Source organism: Orcinus orca, chromosome 2, assembly GCF_937001465.1.
Source record: "Orcinus orca chromosome 2, mOrcOrc1.1, whole genome shotgun sequence".
In the NCBI taxonomy this organism is placed as follows: Eukaryota; Metazoa; Chordata; class Mammalia; order Artiodactyla; family Delphinidae; genus Orcinus; species Orcinus orca.
Genome location: NC_064560.1, coordinates 184,454,235 through 184,470,934, shown reverse-complemented (window position 1 = coordinate 184,470,934; position 16,700 = coordinate 184,454,235).

Below are 16,700 nucleotides of genomic sequence, written 5' to 3'. Positions count from 1 at the left end.
AAAAACAACCTGAATCATCAAGTCTAGTAAATATTCAACCATTCTCATGTCAAATGCTTTAAAAGTAATTTAATAACCACTCAGGATTAATGAAAGAAAAATATTCAACATATCATTTTTTTTGCCTTCTTCATTAGTATTTTTGCCACATCAAGGAGCTGTGTAGATTTCTCAGTTAAAACAAGGGGAAACACAAATGAGAGTGATGTGTTCACACAGGTACAACATATTAACTGGTTGATTGACAATGGATATTTCCTACTTGATGAGTTATACTTTGATATTTGTGATCTTTAATTCAGCCTGAATAGGTGCAGCTCATCCAGAATAGGCCATGCTATTGTAGACACTAAAGCTGTCAGAATTTGATGAAAAGGAAATGTAGCCTGTGCAGGTGGCTTATTAATGGCTCCACTATATACTTGATGTCTTACACTTCTCTCTGCTATTTCATTTAATAATGCACAAGATGAGTGCAAGAATACATGCAATTCTTTCTGGAGTTCTGTGCAGGAGATACCTAAAGAAGGGCTATTTATAAATACCTTTGGTCTTCCCAGGCAAAGGTTGGAGCCAGTCGATAATGAAATGTTACTGACATCTCTCAGGATGTAAGCTGGAGGTCAGCAACAGAGAACACAGTGGCCATGACAACTAAAAGATCTAATAAACATCTACATGAATGTTTGAAAAGATTATAGAGCAACCTTCTTCTCACCTGGACTGGATGGTTGAAAATGTTGAGCGGGGGTCATCAGACTCTCATTACAAAACTCACCAAGTAGAAAGGCCTAATATCTAAAGTCATTAGGTCATCTGCTCTATTAATAGTCCTTCTGATTTTAGGAATGAAGAAGCTTATTTTGTTAAAACTGAATAAATGTTATATTGTATCTTAATTCAATTTTCAAAAATTGTTCAATTTTGGAATTTAAAGAGTAACATATATAGATATAGAAATAGATATAGATTAAATATAGATTTTTTTTCCATTGCAAACTTGTGTGGCATTTTTATTAAGTTATATTTACACAATTTTCCCCTGCAGTCAACAATAAACAATGTCTTAGAAATGTAATATTTAGATATGACACACAAGTGTTTTTGCCTGAGATTTTGAAGATACTATTTATGTCAAAGTCACTATTTCATTTCAGTTTATGAAGTATAAGCTAAGCCATTTAGTGAGGTTATTTCTTAAAACCTGCAATTCATTCAGCCTGACCAATTGCTTAACAGCTCCCTGAAAACCAATTAGAAGTTCAGAAAGAATAAAATGGTTTTCAATAGCTATTATTTTTCCTTTCCAACCTTCTAACATGAAGTGATAACTGAATGTCAAGGAAAAGAAAAAAATATGTGCACAATATGGTGCAGACACATCCCCATGGAACTGAGAATGGAGTGTTTTCAAGCTGATTTTCAGTTTTATATGATTGCCTCTCACACCTACTAATCAGAAATTTAGATTCAGTGGTACAGAAGAATACCATGGGATACCTTCTTTCCAATTTAATTTTAATTTTTCATTCTACTTCCCCTTAAAAATTTAAAAAATATTCATTAAAAATAATATTGCCAAATGCTGCCAAGATAAGTGGATCCAAGATGTCAGTAAGCTGGGTTGAGCAGTTCACACTCTGATCCTTTGGGGAATTTGCTTTGGGTGATAAATGCTTAATCAGTCCATCCTTGTGTTCATTTATTACAAGTAGGTTAAGTGTATTGTTAGTTTCTATAGCTGTGTAACAAACTAATGTGTAGAGTTTCCTCATATTCTGATGCTTTTTTACATATCACTTTTTTACATGAGTTTTTCATGACCCCAGGATTTATTGGTTTCCCCTCCTTGATCCATCTTATTGTTTACTTACTGTTATGGAAATTGTCTCTCTTTTTTTTTTTTTTTCTTTGTCTATGAAAGTCCAAATGTGAGCCAAGAGCTGGGCCTCCAACAAGAGAAGCTAAAACATCCCACAAAAGCTGACCCTTGACATTTAGTAGGATCAGGCAAGAGGCCAAAGTAGATGAACTGGACATGGATACTGAAATTGCAGCTGATGGCCAAATAAGCTTTGGTGGGACCATTAAGAATTTTGACAGCAGGGTGATTTCAAGAGAGAGCTGCCACAGTGGAATCAGTGACAGTTTGTAAAATCCAGTGACAGCAACAGTGGCAACATAACTAGGCTGTTCCTGTGGCATGGTCTGAGCTCTTATTGAAGCCTTTCAGCTAGGATACCACCCATCACAGTTTGCCCAGGATGAAGGGACTTCCCAGCCATGGGGCTTTCAGTGTGAAAACTGGGAAAGTCCCAGGCAAACCAGCATGAACTGGTCACTCTACTTCCAGCTCCTCTAGTTTCTTTCTCAATTTCTGAGGTTTGTTCTTCCAAGGAATCCTGTGACCTACCTCGGTTATTTCCTAAAGAGCCCTTTTCCTGCTGAAATTAGTAGAGATCTGTTTCTTATTTCTGCATTACAGAACCCTGACTGGTATAGAAATTGTCAGGGGCGTGGGTTGCAGGCAAGAAACCTTCAGGGAAATTAGATAATCTGGTATTGGTTATCTGGCTAAGTGAAAATTCATTTAATATTCAGGGAAGGCATATTAGATGGAACAGAAAGTTAAGTTCTCACTGGTGATAGTCTGAAATTAAGTGCTCATTGAGGACTGGCTTTGAGGAAAGTGAGTGGTCCCTGCTATAGGAAAGCAAGAAGGATGTGAAACTTTGAGGACTGAATGTGGAGTGGTCTCTGTGAATAGTTCTGCAGAGCTGAAAAGAAAGAACAACATGCTATAATCCCTGAATACTTGGTAAAATAATAATAACTAAAACCTGGGAATTTTCCAGGACTATGATAAAGAAACTCTAATGTGTAGCAGCTGCAAAACTAAAATAATGAAACTCTAAATCCAAACTCCAAGCCTAAACGTTGTTGTATTCTAAAATGAGTGAAATTCACAGTCCCACCTAATATCTTCTGTGAAAGTTAAGATATTAAACAGAAAAGAGTGGGATCCTGAAACTGAGACCAAGCTTCAGGGCATGATGCCCTAGATTTGGAATACTGCAGTGCCAAATCACCACCAAACTGCCTTGGCCCTCAAAAGAGCTTCTGTCTTTCTTGAAGATGTGTATAGCTTCCTCAGTTGTAGGAATGACCCTATGTCAGGAACTGAATCTTCTTTATGAGTTCTCCTCCCCACTCCCACTTCTTTTTGTCTCCATTTCTATAACTAGAATCAGCTCCCAGTTTATCCTGGAAATGAAGCTTTATGTAACAAAAGGTTAGAGAACTTTGTTGATTTAATATACAAAATTCTGGTGAGTACCTGGTAAAAGGGAAAAGGCTCTAATTTTTAGATTAAGCTGACTTTAGCAATATCTGCACACTTACTCCAAATTCTAGATCCCATGTGTTGGATTCACAGCTAAAACCTGGACTCCATTGTGCCTCATGACATCACTGAGAATGACAAAAACCATTTGGTAGATTATAGCGGAAGGAATCAAAAGGCTATGGGGTATTCAAATAATTGAGTGAAAATTTCTTGTTCCTTATTCACTCAATCAAATTAAAACCCCACAAAGGACCTAGAAGTTACCCTCCACACCAAGGCCCTTTGAAACACATTGGTGAGGGGAGTGAAGGCATTTCCAAAAATTATTTTAGTAACTGGTGGAAAGGCAGCAGTTGTAGTGGTCTCACTAACAGAGTGGGAATGAGACGATAACAGTTGTAGAGGCCACAGAGCAGTGTAAACTTCAGAGGGAAGTTGAGTGTGGGACCATGGGAGAGAGCAGGCCACTGTAGTAATCCGAATGGTGAGACAGGCAGAGGTTTGTGACAGTGCTTGACTGATTACAGAGTCTGTAGGGCAAAAATGGGTGGGCATCCCCTTTGTAAGGACTTGGACATCCCATCCAATTCCTATTCTTAAATTATTTCATGGACTTACAGACTCTTAAATGAAGAAGAAGCCTGATAACCTTGAGGATGCAACTCTTATAATTGCAAATAGTGCTGGTTCTGTAAATCTTCTTCTGTAAGGAAGGAGACAGGGAAATACTCAGAAAAGTGTGGATTTTTTTCTGCCTGTGACTACTAGCTTCTATGAACTCCTGGGTATGTAGAAGGCCACCATGATCCAGAGACACAGATTATAAGGTGGAGTAATAAACAGCATTGTATTATTTGCCTATATCATGACAGACGCTATGGGACTCCAAAAATATCACATGCTTCCTTTCCCAGTTCTTGAACGTATAGTTGAAATATGTCCATAGAAACTGCCAGGCTCCTACTTTAGTCCCCTAGACCACAGGTTGTTTTGATAGAAAAGCTCATATGGAAGTCTCTAGCACTTCCTGTACATGCCAACATAAATAAGAATAATTACGTTCCTTGTGGAGTCACAGATATTACCACCACTATCAACGACGTGAAACTGGCAAAGGCAGTGATCCCTTCTAGCTCTTCAGCTCAGCTGGTGCAGAAGGAGTTAGGTTTTGGAAACTAGCAGAGAACTATCAATGAACATAATCAGATAAAGACTTCAATTGCAGCTACCGCTGCAAATGAGTAAAACCTTGATACCTGGCATACACTTATTGATCTGAAGTGTGCTCTTTTCTCTACATCTACTTTGCTGTCATTTCTAAGGAACATAAACTTTCATTGTCTTTCCTGGGGATTATCTCAGCCCTTTTGCTCTGAGACACAATTTAGTGGGAGAGAAACTGACTGTTTCACAGTCCATAGAACTGCCTACAGGTCCACACCATTGAAAGTAACATGTTAATTGGATTTGGAGAGAAAGAAGAAGCGGATGTCTTAGACACATTAAAGAGGGTGGGAGATAAAATCCGTGAAAATAAAGGAGTTGACTGTCTTTGAATTTTCTGGGGATATCAGCACATCACCCGAAAGGTAAAGAACTTATTGCGGCCTCTTGTATCTCTTATTGTCATATCATGGCCTCATGATTTTGAGCCAACAAGTGTCACATTTGGGGGAGTGGCTTTGTTACATTTACCAGGTGACCAAAATGCTGTCAACTGTGGGAGTGTCCCAGGGCCAGAAAAGTACCTGCAGCTGGTTTTGGCCAAAGTACAAGCAGTCTTTCTTGACCTTATGAACCAGCCATTTTTAAACAGATCAACATGCTAAATAAAAGTTATGTAAAGTTTTTAAGATTATGTGGCAAAGCTCTGCTCTCCTGGGCAAACACGTTACCTTTTGAAACAAATTTCTGGCTCTGGTTGAGGCTGCATATATTACACAGAGCTGGGACAGCCTGCTATGAACTGGGTGCTCTAGCACCAACCTGGTAAAAGTCCAAGTGCCCAGAAACAAAGGAAATAATACACCCAACTCCAGAAGGAGAAGATCCTGACAACACTAGTTAATCACATATATCTATAACCTCACATGGCATTCAAAATCAACTGCTTAATGGTAGAGAGAAAACAATTCCATCATTTGCGGAATGACTACAACTGTTTCACATACTATGATTTTGACTGTCATTTGGGCTGTTTTTTTGGTCTCTTTTGTTGTTGTTTTTGTTTTGTTTTGTCTTTTACTTTGCTCTTCTAAATTCAGAGAACAGATGCATACGGAAGGTATACTTTTTACAATCCCTTTAAACCACTGTGAGGTAAGTTTCTCTGAATTCTTCACAATGAGGCAAATAGGATTGCTAGAAATTGAAAACTACAAAAGCCCTCACCTCCAGAACTGAAAATGGTGTTGGTAATGAAATACAACAGCTTGCGTTTTTTGTGCCTTTCATAGAAGTCCATAACCCACTCCCCAAACTGTCATGCCTAATTTGATACAAATGGGTGATCTGCCTTTTTGGTTTAAACACAGAACAGAACTGGCAGGGGGAAAAAAAAGTCACCTGTAAGTTATTGCAAAGGCAGTCAGGATAAGGGTAATTAGCTGGGAAGTCCACACTCTAATTTGCCTGAAGAGAAACAGATGAAAAAAATTATATGTGATATATACGTATGTGTGTGTGTGTATATATCTGTATGTGTGTTTACATTTTCAGCATGACTGTTGCATTGATTTGCCAGGATTCAGTTTTCTCTCCCCGACTTTGAATAAAACCCAGGTGCCCCTGCCAGTATTGTAATACTTATTTAATAGGCAGCAGTGGGTGGCAGCCTTTTTTTTAACCTGCTGAATTTCTGTTATTCCTTGCCAGGCATGGCTCTCACCCTTTACATCTCTGAACTTTGCAGAACAAGTCAGCTGTAAGATGACTTTGCATGCCTCTTATTTTTCAGCTCCCAGTAATTGCTCAACAAATATCAGAAAGCCCAGGTATTGCTGCTAGCACCAAAGCAGTTTCCACCACTTGGAAATATAGGATGCATCACTGAGATCTCAAATCTTGAGTGTGCTATTATTTTTCAACACTTTCATCTTTTTCTTTCCCAACTACAGTTACAATGTATTCTCATATTTCACTTTTTCCTTCACATTTATTTTTCACCATCGTGTTAAGAGTAATGCATTTTTTATTTCTTCTTTCATTCAAAAAGTGTTGACAAATTTGTTTCTGTCTCTTAAAAATGAGTTTGTGGCAGAAAAAAATGTATAAATGCATGTCTGTGGAAATTTTACAAAGTAATAGGAGTGACAGATTACATTTTAATCAAATTTAGAAATCCATCTGATGGGCTTGTGTACCCACTTGTCAAAGACTATTTGAGAGACAGGCATAAAATCTAGTAGAGTAGACCCTTGGCATCTATGTAAACTCTTAAATCCATGAATGCCAACCTTATACTCCATTTTTCAATGAATTATATGCTAAAATATAACTTCAAATGCACACAAGAAACATATGAGATACTGATGTCTTCTCCCTGGTACCATTGTCAGATCTTCCTCTTGCTTGACCCCTCTCCCCTGAAGACTGGTACTTTGCAGGTACCCCTTCCCTCCCTCACCAGTCCAATATAGCTACCAACACCTGCTACTTTCACCCCAAACAAGCAAACCACCTTTACCTTGCCTGATGGTCCCAGCTCCCTCCTTTCATTTGTCACCTCTCCAATATGAGGGTGACGCTTAATAGAATGCCTTTCTCCCAGCTTTAGGGGAAAAGATATGCCAGATACACACACCCACACCCACACTATTTCTGCCTGTTTCACTGCAGTGAAATATAAAGTGGGAGATGTTCTTCTTCTTAGGGCCCTTTCTCTTCTTTGCTAAACCTCCTTTTTGCTAATGGACACCACTTACATCAAACCTCTGCTCATATTCACTAGGAAAGTGAATCCGAGAAAGAAACTTGTTTGTGACTTTTTGTGTCTCCCATACTATCTTGGGCATATGGCAGGTGCTTAATACTTAATAATTTAAAAGGAAGCAAAACAACATGAGTTTGAGGAAAGAATTCATTGGGTCTTTAAAATTATAGCTTGATTACCATATATTCTAGAAAAGTGTGTAGAGGGATAGCTTGTAAAAGGAGAGAGAATATTCAAAGTATGAATCACTGCCAAGTTTATATTTATCTCTAATGAATTTGTATGTTTTTAATATATGCTTACATTAGTTTATCAGCTCCATTTTTGATTTTTCAAAAAGTTTTAAGAAGAAAAGTTAAAAGAAGTGGCTCTTGTCCTTTTAGGAAGTGGAAATGATTAATTTGTTTCAGTTCTTCAGAGGGTAAGAAACTGAGGGACAAAGTTTAAAATCTCTGGTAGTACTTGGTGTGTATTTCAGCTATATATAAGGATAATGAAAATAGAGCTAGTTAATCAGAGAATTTAAAATGGATAGTTCTATAAATGCTGACCGAAAAGAACATCTATTAATTTCCACTGAGCAACAGTTGAAGGGAATGAGGGTATCCTGATTTTTTTAGAAGTTTGTTTAGATTGTTGTTTGTACAGGAACAAAGAGAGTGACTTTGGCTATATATTGTTCAAATAAATTAGTAAGTGTTTTTAATAAGTGAATCTTTGTGGGTATATTTGATATTCTGTTATTTAAATCTGAGCTGAAAATTCTCAACAGTGCACTGGAGTGACTCACTTGAGAGGGTATCACCCCCATCCCAGAACTCAGGCACAGAGACTAAGATCTATATACAAATATATTGCAAAGAAAATAGAAAATCTACTTTCCTAAACAAATGGAGTTATGATCAATATTTTTTAAGCAGAGGGAGAAAAAACTCATTCATAAAAATTAGTCAATTCAATTTCATAGTTTATATATATCAAAATATAGCTGGTTGACCAGATGTTTTACTTATTTTTCTGGTTATATTACTGCACTGTGCTTGAGTCTTTTCTCCAATGCTATTATAGTTCAGTTACTCTTTAAATTAAGCTCATCTGATGCAAACTATAAATGTGTATGTCAGCTTTTTAGTAAGAATAATAATTTAGGATTTGCTAGGTAATAATTTTTGGAGGAAAAACATGAAATTTATTGACAGTTCTCTAGAAATGCCACTAGAAAGTGTGCAATACTATTTATTTATTAAAATATTTGACGATTACATAGTTCTGAAACTCAATGAACCCAACAGTAAATACATACAATCATCTCACAAATTTTAAAGAGCACAGAAACCAAATACCTGGGGCATCCCTGCCTTTGCCTTCATGTTTTTCAAGCAGAGGGACCCTTCCCTTTCTGTCTTATCACCTCTCCTTTTCTCCTTTTAACCAAACAGGAAGGGGCCCCCCAGTGTGATTTATTCCAGGCCTTAAACCTACCTTAGATTTGGCCCTGAATGGTGCCTTTGAAGGCTAAAGGAGGTCCAGATGAAAGAGGGGCTGACTCAAAAAGTCCACAGAGAAATGCATTACAGAGATTAACATGCCACAACCTCTTAATCAAAAACCCTGAACAAAAGTCAACAGGCAACAGAGGCTGCATCCTCAAGTTGCTGAAGTGAAAATGTGGAGAGAAAGAACATCTGGACAGGAAGGAGAGGTTGAAATAATCCCGACAGCTCCAGGCTGACTAAGGGAAAGTTAGGAAATGCAAAATCTTGGAAAGGTAAAAATATTAATAGAGTATATTAAGTTAATAGGTATTTTTTATAGATATATGCATGGTGCTGTATTTTGTTAATAAACTTTTTTCTTACACCTACCATGTTCTGGGCACTGTTATACATTACATAACTACCTTATTTCACCTTTTTATTAGTCTATTGAAATAGGTGACATTGCTCCAGATTATAGATGAGAAAACTACTCTTAGAGGAAAAAGGATTTGATCAATCTTGTGTGAATGGTTACAGCTGAGGATTATGGCTAAAAAGAATGAAACCTGAATTTAAAATTCTGGTTCCAAAGCCCAGGGTTTTTTCTACTAAACTGCACTGCCTCCTAAACCTCCCTGTTTTAAACTGGGAATACAAATCGAAAGGGAAGAGGCCATAAAATCTATTCTTATGTAAATGTAACATTAAAATCATGGATTCAGATATTTACTGTGCAGCAGAATTACCTTGCAATAAATGCAGGTCCACTGGTTCACTTTCAAAAATCCTGCTCAGTGGATCTAAGGTGGTCTTTGGGTACATTGAGCACTCTTTTAGAAACCCCGGAGTTTCAGTTACAGTTTTTGATTGCAAATAACTGAAGCTAGCTTTGGCTGATATAATCAAAAAGTAGACTTGTTTGGCAAGCAGATTGATGCCCCCCCGCCCCCAGAGATGTCCAAATCTTAATCCCTAGAACCAGGGAATATGATACTTCACATGGCTAAAGGGACTTTGTGGATGTACATTAAGGATATTGAGATAGGAATGAGGAGATTATTTTGGAGTGTAAAGGTGTACCAGATATAATCACCAGGGTCCCTATAGTTGAAAGAAGAAAGCAGAAGTGTCAAATTCAGAGGAGATGTGACAAAGGAAGCAGAGGGAAAGGAGGTGTCAGGGCGGAAGCACAGTCTGGAGATATGCACTTGCTGACTTTGCTAATGGAGGAAAGGGCCATGAGCCAAAGAAACAGGCAGCTTCTAGCAGCTGGAAAAGGAAAAGAGACAAACAGATTCCCCCCTAGACCCACCAGAAGGAATGCTACTCTGCCAACATGGTGATCTTAGCCCCATGTGAGCCATTTTGCACTTCTGACTTCCAGAATTGTAAGATAATTATGTGTTGCTTAAGCCACGTTGTTTGAAGTGATTTTTTACAGCAATAATAGGAAGTTAATACAAAAGCATGTTGAGGTGCTCATCTTTATATGAAATTCAAAAATACATAAATTTCTGCTTCTGGATGTAGCAAACAATGTCTGTCCTCTGAGCAGATTATCAGTAAAGAGGGTCCATGTACTAGACTCTCATTACCTTTTTTCTAATGGCTTTAGTACCTTCTTTTTCCAGAAGATTTCCCTTGGGCTATTGAGCAGTTAATGTTGAAAATTTGCATATCCCAAGCTCCTCCTAAACCCCAAAAACATACTACAACCTTCAGTAGTGACCTCCTTAGCTTTTTCTTCTCCATGCAAATTTGCTCAGTTGTCTGTTAATCCTGATAACTACCTGATGGCATTATCACTCATATTCAGTTAATGTGTTTCAAAGGAATGCATCAAGGAACGGAAAACCTGAATGAAAATTCCCTGACAGTACTAGTCTTACTTAGTTTTGACTGATGTAACACAATCATCCCAATAAATATATATTATTCAAAACAGAGTCCTCTAAGATATATAAGGCAATTTATCTAAATGGTTTGTGTTTTCTTTTTGCTCTTAATGGTGTGTGATAAGTGGGGATGTATTTTGGATCTCTCTCTGGCATACTTACACACATGAATAACATTCACTGAAGTTTCTTCTCAGCCAAGAGTTACCCAAAGAGAAATTTTATCGCTGATGAAATGACAATAGTTGTCTGGCTCCACAGTTACTTTGTAGATCTTTCACAAAAGACCCATAAATAGTTCAGTATACTTAGTTTGAAATATGGCAATTGAGTAAACCATGTCTGCTTGCACAGAAAATTCCAGAAAGTCAACAGATTGACTTTCAAATTACTCAGGATAACTCAGGATATATCCATGATTTCCTTGGCTTGCTAGAAATGATTCCGCTTAATGACAAAAGAAAGCTATACTGATTTTAATTTACCCACGTCTATTCCACCATCTCTAATTTCACCGTTTTGGATGAAATAATGGCACTTCTCTCAAAATGGATGATTTGTTTGAAGACACAGGCTTATAGGACGTTTTACAAGCTAGTTTTTTCCTTCTTATTTTAATTTAAGAAAAAATAGGGAAAATAGATAATTGTTTTTGACAGAAACTATATTTTATTTAAGTCAATTATAAATTAGGTATCTCTACAAAATTATGGTATTTATCATTTTGAGGTACAGTAATAGCAAAATCAACAAATAAAACAGACTGGAGTAAAACAATCGACTTGTTTAAAGAAAGTTACTTAAGATAGAATTTCAAATTTGAGAAATTATTGTTTAATCAATAATTATTGGAAAATTGTCTATAATGAAGGAAAACAATTGAGTTAGAACCACATCCCATGTTATACAAAACAATAAACACCTAATAGTTTAAAGAACTAAAATCAAACAACTATTAAAGAAAAATATTAAATAAAAGTTTAGGTAATATTGGATTGTGGAAATTCTTCCTAAAAAGAAACAAAACCAAAAGCCATGAAGGAATTAACCAACAGATTTGATTATATCAATGTTTAAATTGTCATTATAATATATTTTAAAAACATTAAAATATAAATTACAGTTTGAAAAAATAATTTGTACCATATTTAATAAAAATAATTATTATGCAGAATATATAGCATTCTAATATATAACTAGGAAAATTACATATACTCCAATAAAGTATTAATATAACATTTAATCAGTCAAAACACATTTAATAAATACAAGTGACAATAAAACCACAAAACATATCTTTATTCAGAATCAGGAAAAAAAATAATCCATAATGATACATCATATTAGATAGACAATAATTTTAAAGAGCTGAAAAATGATGTGGGGAAATAAGAACACTCCTCTACTGTTGATGGAATGTATATTAGCAAAGGTTAATGAATGAGCTGACTTGGTAATATATACCAAAACTTTAAATGAGTCCCTCCTTAAATTCAGAAACTTCACGTAATCCTTGATAAATATTTTCACATGTGGACAATAGTATAAATATGAGGTTTATTGTGATATTGTCTCATAATTTTGAAATACTGGAAACAAACTAAATGTCCATTAAAAGGGGGAATTGTGTAGTATATATTTTAAAATCTTTATAATATTGAACGTGATGCAACCATTAAAAATAATGAAGTCTTTGTGAATTGTCATTGAAATGTCTCTAGAATATATTGTTGAACATAAAACCAAGTTTCAGAACACATGTATCATGATACTATTTGTTTAAAAAAAGCAGTTTTTGTGTCAAATGCACACATATAAATGCATATTGATCAGTCCTTTAAGAGGGGATGTCTCTTCAGAGAGGATTTTATGAGGAACAGAAAATGGGGGATGTTCCATTTTTACATTTTTCAATACAGTTTGAATGTCTTATAATATGAAATATATGTATTTTACTATTAAAAAGACAAAAATAATCTCCTTTAAAGAGCATTTTCACATTTTGAAGTTAAAACCAAAAATATTCCTTGAAGTGAGAATATTCATATTTTTAACAACAAATTACCCTTTAAGTCATGCTATTTTTCTTACCAGAGAACACTGGCAGGGCTCTGATCATTACACAAATTATGTAAATTAAATATATGATACAAAATACACAACAAATGCAAGCTTCTTAAGATGATGACTACTAATATATTGCAGTGTAACTTGTGACACACAGCCTTCCCCTCAGAATATTCTGAGGTTCCAAAATTATATTAATTTATTTATAATTTATACATTCTGAAATTGAGAAGAGTAATCCTTTCTGTAGTCCCATTTCTCCTCTGTATTAGGTTTTAAATTTTTGGTCAACTGTGTCTGATTTCTTTTGGGGATTGTTTTCTTTTTTCTTAACAATGCAATCTAGTAATGAGACTCTTAATTTAGGAGCTCTTCCTCGCTTTCTTCCTAACCTTCCTCGGCTTAGTTTTATGTCAGTGGACCCATAATATATGATCCTCTAAATAATGTCTTGCTTTGCTTTAAGAGGTATTTGACTCTCTTCCATTTGGCCATTCCTTCTAGGCTAAAATTCAAAGTATATCTAAGATGATATTCAACCTTAAAAAGTAAAACACCTATAAAGACATCTCAACATTACAGAAAAACATTGTGGGGTTGACTTTGGTGTATGATATTTCCATTACAGAAACAGAAGGAAGAATTTCTTCAAGACTCCGTGTGACCAACAACAAAATAAAATAATTGTGGTGAACCTCAGCCCAGTGGTGACATCCCAGGAAACTGACAGACCTGAGGCAGCTCCTAGGACATCAATGCAAAGGTTGACAGAGCCTGCCAAGGAGCCAGATGCTGCTGTCAGAGATAGGAAAAATTGACCGCAGTTTGGTGTCTGTTTCCTATGATTAGCATCAGCAGCATCCGTCACTCCCTTTTCCAGATTAATTAGTAAAATCTGGTGTGAAGAATTTCAGTAAAATGTTTGTGCAAAAGGGGGAAAAGAAACATCTGTTTCAGAGTTGTTTTCCCCCTTAGTCAAAGTCTGTCAAACGTTTGTGTGGGTGTTTTGTTGTTTTTTATATTTTGTTTCTGTGCATACATTTGTTGGGCATTAAAACAACGCTCAGGCGCAATTAAAGGCAATATTGTTTTCTCCTTATTTTATGATGCTTTTTCCAGTATTAGTCTCGTAGATCAAGATTCAGTGTTTTACACTTTTTCTTTTCCTCTTTCTTTCTTTCCTTCCTATCGCTCTTCCTTCTTTATTCTTTCTTTTCCTTTTTCTTTGTTTTAACTAGAAAAGCTGGACTTGATGCCATAGATCAGTTTCATTTAAGAAGTAAAACCATGTACTAAGACTGCTAACTGCACCAACTGTACTAAGATCTTCCACTGCAGCAAGCTCAAATGGAACCATGCTATACTGTAAAATGCCAAAGAGGCTATGACTTGAAACAATTATTTCTTACCTCTTAAATACAAGGGCCATATGGAAAAAAAAATACAAGTTTCTTTTTTCTTCAACCTCTCATATGACAGTTACTGGTTGGTTAGGGAAAGAAAAACACATAATGACCAAAGGAAGTACTAAGTGTAATCAAGTTTACAGCTTGTTAATTAAAAACCCATTACATAATTGAAATTTTTCCTCCTTTCCATAAAATAAGTGCATGTACCTGTCATGTATATTACCTTATTTTGCCTTTACAGCAATGAGAGATGAAGAAACTGAATATCATAGACTTGCCCAAAGGCAGACCGCTGAGAACTGCTAAAACAGGGATTCAAATACTGGATGTCCTTCTCCAATTCCAGGACTCTTTTCATTTCAGTACAGAAGCTTCAAAATATACTATCTATTAGAGAAAAATACATATAAAATATGAGTAAAAATATTGTTGCAAATGTTCAGAAGGCTGGATCAAATACTGTTCTTTCTTAAGAAAGAATGGTTAGATGAGTAGATAAATACATTATTATGACAACCAGGAGGTCCATTATCTTATTTTTCCCCATTTGTTTTAGAAGAGGTGTCAGACCAGATTAGGGTTATTTAAACAAGGATGTGCCATTTGAGTCACTAGTATTAGATTACTTTTGCATCCATCATATCATAGCCTTTATAGTCCTATTATAAAAAGCAAGGTAAACAACTTGCTGGCACACAAATGAGGCATTCTTCATCTGAGTCCATTCTCTGACTATCTCTCTCTCTATCATACTCAACTCTCTCTATCTCTATTCATCTACTTATAAAGTGTTACATTATGTCCCGCATCTACCAAAATAGAATTGACTTCAATAGCCTTTTTTGGGAAAATTACACACATGTATTCCCACCACCTCTATGGGGGTTCAACACCTCCATGCAACTCCTCCATGGCACAAACCTAGCCAGATGACCTTCCAGGAATCCTTACCTGTAAACTTTAAGTTGCCTGTGCCTTATAAGTCAACAGCTAAAGACACTAAAAATCTAATTAGTTATGAAGTTGGATATCAATATTTTTAATGTTAGTGTATGCACAAATTACAGTTTATCTTAAAAGAGATGTTACTGTATACTGTTCTGAGAGAGAAGTACCCCAGAGAGAAAATATTTAGAAGCATGATTTCTGGGTGAGAGTATTATTTATGGTTTAAAGGTCTGCCTTGTGTTTATTTTGAAATCAGTTTATCAATCTTTCAAAGGCAGCTGAAATCTGCTTCTCATATGATTCAGAAGAACAAATGAGGAAATATTGGTATCTATTTTTTCTAACTCTAAGTCATACCCGTTTTTTAGGTGGATAAGGGTCTAGAGATGCAGACGCCCTACAATAAGTGAGTTATTTCACCTTTAAAAATCAGAGAAGGCTAGATGATTCCTTTCATGGCTAGTGAAGATAAGGCTAATCAGACATATCCAGAGCCTGTGAAAGGAGAGCAGCCACCATTATGGTCATAGTGCTTATATTTGAAAATTTTTGTGTAGAGGATAAATGTGCGGAGAGCTGGGATAACATTTTTTCCCTAATAGTTAATTTACATCAATCACTTTGGTAATCCATTTATAATTAAATTAATAAATGAGTGAAATATATTTAGTTTGTATTTTATTTTAATGATATTATAATAAATATAAAGATATCTTGAATTTACCTCCTATAAATACGATATAATATAGGATGCATCAAACGATGATAAATTTATAGTTACATTTACAACTGGTAACACCATGTCAGACACTTTGAAATATACTGTTTATATATGCTATGTATACTGCATATGTGAAACCCAAGTAATTAAACTTTAAAATGAAACTTCAGTCAACTGCAAATCAAATTCTGTGCAGTTCGGTCTTCTGACAACTAGCTCAGTGTCTCTGCACCAAATTTAGTTTCAATAATTAGATTTGAGATTTAACTGGAGGATTTCATTTATTTTTTATTTAATAGTGGTCTCTCTGATTATTTAATTTTTATCTTAAATTTCTGTTATTACATGATATAGGAGATTTTAAGCATCCAAGCTGCTTTGTCATTAAAGTGAATTGTCACATGCTTGGAAAAGAGCCAGTGATATTTATATGCTGAAATTTTAAGTTGTGGCACAACATATCATAGAATAATGTTTTTTCCAAAAGGTGTATTTAATCAACTCTATCTTTCACTGAACTATATTTTTAAAATCATTTCACAGACATAAACACACAATTGTGATATTAGTTACATTTGTACTTGAAATGAATTTAAGAAAAGTTAATATACATGCCGGTAAATATGAGTAACTTTAAAAATGAACCCCTTTCCTAAAGAACTACATGCATATGAAAAGCCCCTTACAAACCTCTGTCCTATTTGAATGAATACAGTAACTAATGGAGAAATTTTCATGAGCATTTCAAAATTCTAGAAATGGAAAATTTTCTCAAAATAACCAAATATTTGGAGTTTGAAATAAAGTATGATGTAAAATGTTTGAAGTCAAAACAAAAAAAAAATCTTAAAATGTAAGTTGTAAAATTTCAATGTATCAGTATTTGAAGAAATAAATGTTGTCAC